This window comes from Sorex fumeus, unplaced genomic scaffold (assembly GCF_029834395.1).
Source record: "Sorex fumeus unplaced genomic scaffold, SorFum_2.1 ptg000044l, whole genome shotgun sequence".
NCBI classification, from domain to species: Eukaryota; Metazoa; Chordata; class Mammalia; order Eulipotyphla; family Soricidae; genus Sorex; species Sorex fumeus.
The window spans coordinates 41,383,533-41,394,896 of NW_026606101.1; the positions used below are offsets into that span (position 1 = coordinate 41,383,533).

At 40.6% G+C, this 11,364-nt stretch overlaps 1 pseudogene; it reads right to left on the reverse strand.

Annotated features, from left to right (window-relative positions):
* Window positions 1–2,651: 2,651 nt before the first annotated feature.
* Window positions 2,652–3,107, reverse strand: LOC130030386 (peptidyl-prolyl cis-trans isomerase NIMA-interacting 4-like; annotated as a pseudogene).
* Window positions 3,108–11,364: the final 8,257 nt, after the last annotated feature.

Below are 11,364 nucleotides of genomic sequence, written 5' to 3' on the forward strand. Positions count from 1 at the left end.
AATCTAGTTTCCCTCTTTTAACCTTGAATTCCCTTGTCATGTTATTTTATATACAACAGATAAGTGATATCATCCTGTACTTACTCTTCTTCTTCTGACTCATAATATTCTCCAGTTCCATCCAAATTGCTGTGAAATGTATGGTTTAAGCACTCCTTGCAGCTGCATAGTATTCACTGAGTATGAATACCATTTCTTAATGAATCATTCACCTGTCATTGAACATGTAGATTTTATAGCCAAGGCATTGTGCTAAGTGCATCAATGAACAATGTTGTTCATATGTCCTTTTAAATGAATGTTTTTGTTTCTTGGTAGTAAATGCCAAGAAATGGAATTTCTGGGTCATATGGCAGCTCTATTTTTGCCTTTTTTTCTGGGAAATATTAATACTTTTTTCCATAGACTTGAACCAGACAACATACCCACCAACCAGCGATGACAGTTCTTTTCACCAAGACCTTCCCACACTGATTTCTCCAGTGTTTTGGAGAGATATATTCCATTCTCAGTGGTGTGAGATGATATCTCATTGTCATTTTGATTCGGATTTTCATGATAATAGATGATTTTCAGGTGTTTATTTGCCATCCATCTACCTTCTCCAGAGAAGAAACTTCATTTTCTCTCTCTTTTTTTTTCTTTTTGGGTCACACCCGGCGATGCACAGGGGTTACTCCTGGCTCACGCACTCGGGAATCACTCCTGGCGGTGCTTGGGAACCACATTGGATGCTGGGAACTGAACCTGGGTTGGCCACATGCAAGGCAAACACCCTACCCACTGTGCCATCGCTCCAGCACCATTCTTAATAGGATTTGTGGATTTTTTGTTGTTGATCTTTGTGAGTACTTTACATATCTTGGCAATTAACCTTTTATGTGATGTGTTGAGTGTAAATATTTTCTCCGATTAATTTGGGTGTCTTTTAATGGGAGATAATATGGTTGTCTTTTAGGTGCCAGGGAGATAATATAGTGGGTAGAGTGTTTGCCTTGCATACACCTGACCCCGGTTTGATCCCTGGCACCACATCTGGTCCCCTGAGAATGCCAAGACTGATTCCTTAGAGCAAAACCAGGAGATAGCCCTGAGCCAAACTGGGTGTGTCCCCCACCCAAAAAGTTTATTTGTTACTTATTTTCCCAAACAGAAAGATTATTCTGTAATCCATCATAGCTTATTTTTTATTTTAAAATTTTATTTTCATAAGGTTGTTCACGTTAATTGATTATATTCAATATTTCAACACCAATCCCACCACCATTACACCTTCCCACCACCATTATTTTGAATTTTCCCATCACCACGCAAGCCTGCCTGCCACAGTCAGATGCTAGATAATTTATTTTCTATTGCTTATTATGAATATCATGAGAGGTTGCACGGCTGCAAAAGCGGCTGTGCGCTCCTGGAATTCTAAAATTGTAAGTGATTGGGTCCAGAGACATCTATCTCAGTAGCGAGCTAGTCCATTTGAGATTGATTTGTGAGTCTCTGGATCAAGGCTTTTCATGGGCATGACAGCCAGGACCCCGAAGGGGTGCGGGGATGGGAAGGGACTGCCTGACTCTATGGTGATGTGCCCTGGAATCTTCAATCCCTGGTCTGTGAACCTGGGTTTTCCTTCTGGATGTTTGTGGTCACCCAGGGCTCATTTGGAGTAGGTGCAGAGGGAATGTCTGCTCCACCCATGCTGCCTCAGTGAAATCGGCTCCACAAAGGACCTGAGAAATCTCCGGGGAGCTGCTGTCTTTCAATTTGTTGCTGAGTCTCTGGATCAAGGCCATTGATGCGTTTATAAGGCACCCGGACAGTTCGCCCACCAAATAAAATCTGGGGAGTTTTCTTTGGGTATTTGATTCTTGTTCATTGGTTAGAGAATCTGTCACTGTCACTGTCACTGTCCTCCCATTGTTCATCGATTTGCTGAGCGGGCCCAGTAATGTTTCCATTGTGACACTTGTTGCTTTGTTTGGCCTATCAAATACGTCACGGTAGCTTGCCATGCTTTGCTGTGGGGGCGAGATACTCTCAGTAGCTTGCTGGGCTCTCAGAGAGGGGCGAAGTAGTTGAACCTGGGTTGGCGGGTCGGCTGCATGCAAGGCCGCTTGCAAACGCCCTACTGGCTGTGCTATTGCTCCAGAGTGTCTATCCTTACTGTATTTTCAAGCATTTTTTTTTAACTCACTATAGCTTCACATAGCACAGTGGTAGGGCATTTGCCTTGCACGCAGCCAACATGGCTGACCCGAGTTCGATTCCTCCGCCCCTCTCAGAGAGCCCAGCAAGCTACCGAGAGTATCTCGCCCGCATGGCAGAGCCTGGCAAGCTCCCCGTGATGTATTCAATATGCCAGACACAGTAACAACAAAGTCTCCAATGGAGACGTTACTGGGCCCGCTCGAGCAAATCGATGATCAACGGGAGGGCCTTTACTTTTTACTTTTACTTATAGCTTCACAGCATAATTTAAAGTTACACAACGATTTATCCCCCAGTTCCTGTTTTCTAAGTATGGCTTTGGCTATTTGAGGTGTTTATGTGGCTCCATACAAAATTTATTATTGACTGTTCTAAGTCCTTGAAGAATGTTTTCTGAATTTAGATGGGAATTGCATTTAATTTATATAATAATTTAAGTAGGATGGTCATTTTGACAATATTGACTCTTCCAATCCAAGAATATAGAATATTTTGCCATTTAAAAAACTTTTCATACAATTTTCCTTTCTCCCTTTCACCATAATTATATGATAACCAAATTTTGTCTTAACTGGAGGGTCTGTAAACATGGCTTTTCCAGCTCACTCACAGGCAAGACAATTACTGCTTTTTGAAATGGTCCCACCATGAACCCTCTGGTCTTCCAACCCAAGTCTCCCCCTTGCCTGGCTTTATCTTCACTATATTGTGTGACCACTTCATTGAATCACATTCCAGACTTTAATTTTTTTATGACTTTCATGATTTTTCCATATTTCTTGCATAGAATGTTCCTGACCTTTACTGCATTGCCCCACCTTTGGGACCCCGAGCACTATCATTCCCAGAGCTCCTCTCCCTTTCCCTGCTTCTCCAGAACTGCTTTTCCCTCTGGGAGGCATCCCCGAAACTTGCCCATATTTTACCATTTTTATTGAGACACTAGGATTTACAGAAATTTTAATCATACTTTTCATAAAAACAATATTTTAGTTAGAGTTCCTGGTTCTCTCCACCAGTGCCTCAGGGTGAAAGGGGTTCACCAAGGCCACAGACAGCAGTGTCCAGGGGCCTATGCAGTGCTGGGGATCAAACTCACAGTCTTGCTTATATGTGTGAGATGTGTTCCCTGACCCCTGGGAACCAACCCAGAATTAATTTTTAAGGAGAAAAGCTAACCATCCAACCCCAGAATTAATTTTTAAGGAAAAAAGCTAACCATCCAACCCCAGAATTAATTTTTAAGGAGAAAAGATAACCACTAGGTTAGCTGGCGTGCATTAATTGTACAGTTTGGATTGGGCACTATCAAAAGGAGCAGGCCTGGTTGACCCATAGGTGTCACTTTAAGAGGAAAAAGGAAGGAAAAGAATATCTAGAATAGGAGATTCTTGACAGGGAGAACTTGTCAGTACCTACTCTAGGTCTTGGCTTTTAATATCTAGAAAGTTCATTAGTTTTAGAAATGAAAAACTTTGTTGTTGTTGTTTTGGCTTTCCCATCATGAAGAGTCAGAGGTGCAAGCTGTGAGACTGTCTCTCTTTGAGACTGAGGGCAGTAGACTAGGCCATCGGTGCAGGGATGAATATTTTGGTAGTTTGAGGAATTGAGATTTAATTCTTCTGTGCTTGGAATTACCTGCATTTTCTCACATGTTCATCCTGGGTTTGTTCACACAGGCCTGAGCCCTTGTAAAGTCTTCTGGCACATGAGCTCTCCAGAGAAATCCAGCATACTGGGTCTTGGTTTTCTGTATACCTGCTTGTTCTTTATCAGACTCCCATTGCTCAGTTCTGAAGCTGAATTTTTTCCCCCTCATCCTTTGATGGTGTTGCTTTTGAGAAACTGCTATTTCTTTGTTATTGTTTCTATTACTTAAAAGAAATTTAAAAAAAAGAGGAAGGGAAATAGATGCTCTCATAGCAAACTTAAGTAGATTTTTAAAAATCTACTTTGGGGTTTTGTTAAGCAGGTTTTGGGGTTAACCACATATGATTTCTGAGACAGAAAATAAACATTTTTTTCTGCTGATTTTTAAAATGTTCTGTAGAGCCACGAGGCTTCTCTAGCATGATATTACAACAGTGATCAAAATTTGAGTACCAGCACCACATATGGTCTCCAGAGCATTGCCAAGTGTGGCACTTGAGCACAGAGTCAACAGTGGACCCTGATAACAAGAGCCAAAAGTGGTCCCTAAGTACTACTGGGTGTTGCTTCTCAATGTTTTCAAAGTGTTTGATTATCAGGGAAACGAGCTATGAGAAAATAGTCAAGGCACCTGCGAGTGGCAATCCAGGCTGTTTTTGCCATTCCAGGTAATTGTCCTGCTTCTTAGTCATATATCCCATTACAATGAAAATCTGACTTCCTCCAGCAACACCAACTCTAGAGGAAAGGCCATTGCATGCCTTGGTTGCATAAACCCAACTTCTTGGAGAACTCAGTCCCAGCTCTGTAACTTACTTTTAAAAAATTCTTTTTGGTCACACTTGTTCAGACAAGCTCTGGTAAATACAATTTTCTTCATGTAGCTCCATTCAACCGCCTCACATAGTCATATCTATTCTCTACTCTACCCAGGTGGATTTTCCACGGAGATTCCTGCTGAGAATACGACTTTGGAGGGTTTCAGAGCCCTTTGCTGTGCCCTGAAGAGTAACCAAAACCCGCGGGAGCCCGAGGGAAAGCCGCTGTTGGCTGCCTCTCCTTGCCTTTCAGCCTGCCATTGTTTTCTATACCAACACTCAAGTCTCTTGATCACTGCCCATTTCTAACTCTGAGGAGGGTCAGCAATTAAAGCAAGAAACAAAAAGTTTCCTGCGCCAACGTGGTCTCCAGTGTGCCTTGCTTCCTGCTCCTATTGTGTGCGTGGGCTTTCCGCTCTGATCCTGGCTCCCGCCATCCTCTGTGTGTGTCCTTCTCGACATCTTCATTATTCCTCATTAGCTTTGGTTTCCTCTCTCCTCTCCCCCCTTTTGCATGTCCGTTATTTTCAACTCTTTGGCCATACAAAATGAAGGGTGCCCCCTTTCCTGTCCCCTTGGGAGTCACTCCTCCCTCAGCATCTCAAAACAGACTTGTCACCTGCGGGATCTCAGTGATGGCACACAGCCACTTATCGTCCACAATGGGGGCTCTCAGAGCCGGCCTGCAAGGCCCGGGCGAGGTGCCAGCATGCCACAGAGAGGCAGCGCGGCCTCGCAGGGGGAATGTGAGCCTGACAATCAGACCCTCAAGACTGCCTCGACTTGCTGTGGGGTCTGCAGTGCGTCACTTGACCTCTGCTTAGCTCCTTGTCCCTGAGAGGAAGTAAGGACAGCTTGCCCGAAGATGCTGGAGGAATTGCCAATTAGGACAGGATATCTCCCGGGCTCCCCATGTAGACACAAGGCCAGCTTGGGTTGGTAGCTGTGCCCACTCCCATCCACAAACACTTGCACATGCATTTTCACACACAGACATAGCATAATACATACCTAATATTCATTTTCTCAGTGTCCACAAGCTCACAGAAATACATGCATACATTCAGACACATAATTGTCTACACCTACACAAACATGTCATTATGCACAATGACATGTGTGTATATACACATTTTCACAAACAGAAGAACACTCACCCTCTTGGGCCTACACAGAGACACATGCAAGTACATGATGGCCACACTAGTATGGCACATAAATGTATGTGTACAAATGGGAGCCAATGGAAGGTAAATTTTCAATTTTCATTCATGAAAATGAACGGAAATAGCACAGAACTGTATCCCTGAATCTTACCCTTTCTCGTTAGCAATGAAGAGCATAGAGTCCTCATGTTTGTCACTGGGCCAGCACAACTAGGGAGATGGCCAAGTAGGGAACATGGTCCTGGAGTGTTAGAGACTTTCAGCCAATTCAGTGAACACAGACAAGATGTTGCTAGGAGTGCTAATTGATTTGCATAGTTTGGTGTAGAGTGTATTGTAAGGTTCTCTCACAGTACACAAGATAGAACAGTGCAGGCTTCTAGGATAGAACAGTCAAGGAAGGATGCATGAAAAATGGGGGTATTGGTTAGGCTCCTTACACTCCTTGTATGTTTCTCGCTGTGGTGATATACTGCATTTTCCAAAATTAAAGTAACAATATTCTGAGCGACATATTCTTCTGGAATCTACCTACACCCTGTTAAGAGGTGAAATCTGTCTCTCTTCCTTTGAAATGAATAGAATTTGTGAAGGGCTCCACGAAAGTAAAAGTGAAATTCTCTGACCTTGACTCTGTGTCATAGGTGAAATGTTTTCTGCACGTGTCTATTGTTCCTTGGCAGTCTGTACTTGCACAAAGGGCCCAGCTACCCCAAAGCCACTGGCTTCTATTCTGAAGATACTGCACAAGGATATGGGAGTAGGCATCCCAACCTTTACAGATCCATCTGTTTGCACCTTGCCAGCCCAGAAGTTAGCTGTGAGCAGGAGGAGGCTTTTATGATTCTAGCCAAGGTGGCCTAGTTGTCAAGTGACTCAAAGATGTTCTCTTCTGGTAGAATATCATTTAAACTGCACATTCATCATAAAATAGACAAATTATTTATTTTTATTAAGGTTTTCTTAAAGAGCACTTGTAGGTTCACAGAAAAACTGAGTGTCAGGCACATAGGACCTCATAAACTCCCTGTCCACATTCATGAACAAGCTTATTCCATTTTCAGCAACCCTTATAAAATGGTAAGTTTGTTATTCAATAGACCAATAATTACATCGTTATCATCCAAAGTTCATAGTTAACATTTTGGTTTACTTTTGGTATTATATAATGACATGTAGTCATCATTGTATTTCCAGAGTAGTTTCATGTTCCCCAAAAAGTTTTCTTCGTTCCCTACTCCCCAAATTGAGTTGCCACATCTGATGACTTTGGTCTTTTTACTGTCCCATAGTTTCCAGAACATTATGTAGTTGGGATCATACAGTATGTATTTTTCCCCAGATTGGCCTCTTCCACTAAATTATCATTTAAGTTCCTTTTACTTATTTCCATGGCTTGATAGCCCATTTGTTCTCAGTAGTAAGTAATTGTTCTCTGTCTGATTATAGCATAGTTTATTCAACCATTCCCTAATTGAAAGATATCTTGATTTCTTTCAAGTTTTGGTAATTAAGACTAAACCTCTGTATAGGCTTTCAACCCCTATGGGAGATATCACAGAGCACAACTGGTCAGTTGTATCTTAAGGCAAGGCTTAATTTTACAAGAAACTTCCAAGCTGTCTTTCTAAGTGGTTGAACCATGTTGGATTTCCATCAGCCATGGGTAAGAGTACCCATTGTTCCATATCCATATCCAAATGAAGCATTTGATGTTGTGTTTTGACATTGCTAATAGCAGTATCCATGTTGTTGTTTTAATTTTCAACTTCTGATGACAAATGATGTAAATTATTCTTTAACACATATCTGTTATCTCCATATCTTCTTTGGTGATATGTAGGTGAAAAAAAGTCACAAGTTTTGGAAGAGTTGTCATTCAGTAAAACTAGAACATCAAGGAAAAGTTCAGTCAAGCTACCCTTGAAGATGGAAAAAAACCTTGAAGAAACTTGACTGACCAAATTTTAAAAAAGCAAAACTAATGAGGACTAATCAAAGTAAAATTTTCAAAATACACATAATGTGAAGATCTTGGAAATTTTAAACAAGAACATGTGTGGATGTTTTCAAAATTGTACTTCTGTTGAAAATACTAAAAAGGAAAAACTCAGAACATACAACTTCTCTCTTCACATCATACCACCCTCACTCATAAAGAGTGATGATATGATATGATCACTTGTTTTGAGTAAATCCCTGTCACATACATTTGTTCAGTGATGCCTAAGAGGACAGCTCCATTGTGGAAGTTGAGAGACAGAAAAGCAAACTCTAATTTTAAGAAAAACTTTTTTCACATTATTTTATTGAATCACCATGAGATACACAGTTACAAAGTTCATGATTGAATTTCATTCATGCATGCAATGTTCCAACACCCATCCTTTCACCAGTGTACGTTTCCCACCACCAATATCCCCAGTTAACAGTTCTCCCCAGCCTGCTTCTATTGCCGACCTCCTCCTCTTCCTCCTCCTCCTCTTCCCCTCCCTCCCTCCCTCCCTCCCTCCCTCCCTCCCTCCCTCCCTCCTTCCTTCCTTCCTTCCTTCCTTCCATCCTTCTTTTCTTCTTCCTTTCCCTCCTTTCCCCTTTAGGCACTGTGGCTTGCAGTACTGTTATTGACAGGGGGTCATGCATATCACTTTACCTCCTTTCAGCACCCAATTCTTATCTAGAGTGATCATTTCTAATTATCATTGTTATAGTGGTCCTTCTCTGCCCTAACTGTGCTCTCCACCTCCTCACACTTATGGCAAGTTTCCTACCATGGATAGTCCTCCTGGCCCTTGTTTATACTGCCTTTGGGTATTATTCTCATGCATGCTATGTGTTATTTATATTCCGCAAACCACTGCAATATTTCTATGACTGTCCCTCTCCCATTGACTCATTTCACTCAGCATGATACTACATATGTCCATCCATGCGTAAGCAAATTTTATGGCTTCATTTTCCCTAATGGCTGTGTAGTATTTCATTGTATTGATATACCATATTTTATTTATTGACTTCTCTGTTCTTGAGTACTTGCATTGTTTCCAGATTCTGGCTATTGTGAATAGTGCTGTAGTGAATACAGAAGTCCAGGTGGCTTTTCTGCACTGTGTTTTGGCCCAGACGGTATATTCACAGGAGCTGTATTACTGAGTTATATGGAAGCTCAATTTCTAGGTTTTTTAAATTTTATTGAATCACTGTGAGATAGTAATAAGTTTTCATGTTTGGGTTACAATCACACAATGATCAAACACCCATCCCTCCACCAGTGCACATTCCCCACCACCAGTATCTCTGGTGTACCCCCCCCTTTCCCATCCTCCTCCTGCCTCTATGGCAGACATTGTTCCCCATAATATCTCTCTACTTTTGGGCATTATGGTTTGCAATACAGACACCGAGAGGTCATCATGTTTGTTCCTTTATCTACTTCCTGCACACATCTCCCATCCCGACCGATTCCTCTAGCCATCATTTTCTTAGTGATCCCTTCTCTATTCCATCTACTTTCTCCCCTTTGCTCATGAGGCAGGCTTCCAGCTATGGAGCAATCTACCTGTCCAGTGTATCTACTATCCTTAGGTGTCAGCATCATGTTATGTTGTTTTATACTCCACAAAAGAGTGCTGTCCTTCTATGTATGAAGAACTCTCCATGATATTGAAGCTAAAAGTATCTTTAAGGATAAAACAGCACTGACCATGCAAGTGGAAGCAAACATAAACAAATGGGACTATATCAAACTAAGCACTTCAAAAGAAACAGTGACCAAAATACAGAAAGAGCCCACAGAATGGGAAAGAATATTTACCCAATCTGATAAGGGATTAATATCCAGGATATACAAGACACTAGTAGAATTGTACATGGAAAATACCTCCAACCCCATCAAAAAATGGGGATAAGTAATGAACAGAAGTTTCCTCAAAAAAGAAATACAAATGGCCAAAAGGCTCATGAAAAAATGCTCCACATCGCTAGCCATCAGGGAGATGCAAATAAAAATTTCTAGTTTTTTGAGGAATGTCCATAGTGTTTTCCAAAAGGCGGGGCCAGTCAGCATTCACACCAGAAGTTAACGATGGTCATTTTCTCCCCCCCACCCGCGCCAGCACTGGTTGTTCTTGTTCTTTTCAATGTATGCCAGACTCTGTGGCATGAGATTATAGCTCATTGTCGTTTTGATTTTTAATCTCTCTAATGACTGGTATGTAGAATATTTTTGTCGTGTGTCCTTTAGCCATTTGTATTTGTTCTTTGATGAAGCTTTTGTTCATCTCTTCTCCTCATTTTTTGATGGGGTTGGATATTTTTCTTGCAAAGTTCCACTAGTCCTTATTTATCTTTGAGATTAACCCAACACTTGTCTGGGTGTTGGGTAAATAATTTTCCCCATTCCATGGGCTGTATTTATATCCTGGTAATCATTTTCTTTGAGGTTCAGAAGCTTCTTAGTTCAATGCAATCCAATTTGTTTATCATTGTTTCCTTTTGCTTGGTGTTTCATCCCTGAAGATGCCTGTATATATCATATATTCAATGATAGAGAGGGTTCTGCCTATGTTTTCCTCTATGTACTTTATAAATTGAGGTCTGATATTAAAGTCTTTATTCATTTTTTATCTGACTTTTGTGCATGGTGTTAGGAAGAAGTCTGAGTTAATTTTATTTTTTTGCAGGTAACTGATCAGTTCCTACAGCCGTATTTGTTGAAAGATTTTCCTTGCTCCACTTCATAGTTTTTCTTCTTTAGCAAAGATTAAATGATCATATACCTAAGAGTCTGTCTCAGGTTGTTGAACGATATTCCATTGAATCTGACTTTATTCCAATGCGATAATGGTTTTTGTTTGTTTTTTTCCCCATTTTCTTTTTTAAAAATTTTTATTAGTGAGACACCATGAGGTACAGTTGTAGACTTACAAATTTTTGTGCTTGGGTTTCAATTATACAATGATCAAATTACTACTGCTTGTAGTACAGTTTGGAGCTGGACAAAGTGATGCCTTCTTCCAACATTTCCTCAAGGATTGCTTTAGATATTTGTGGGGTGGGGGTTGGAGTTATTGTCCAATGAATTTCAGAAATGTTTGATCTATTTCTTTCAATAATGACATTGGTATTTTTATAGGGACTGCATTGAATCTGTATAATGCTTTAGGGAAAATTGCCATTTTTGTAATATTTGTCCTCCCGATCTATGATCAGGGGATATGTTTTCTCATGTCCTCTTCTATGTCTTGAAGTAATGTTTTGTATTTTTATTAGTATAGGTTTTTAACCTCTTTAGTTAAGCTGATTTCAAGTACTTGATTTTATGAGACGCAATTGCAAATAGGATTTAAAAAATATACCTCTTACTTCTCTTTCATTTTATATTGGAAACCTGTGGACTTTTGAGTATTAATTATATAGACTGCCACTTTACTATTAAAATCTATTGTTTCTAGGAGATTTTTGTAGTCTTTAGAATTTTCCAAATATAGTATTATGTAACAACAAATAGTAAAAGCTTGACTTCTTCC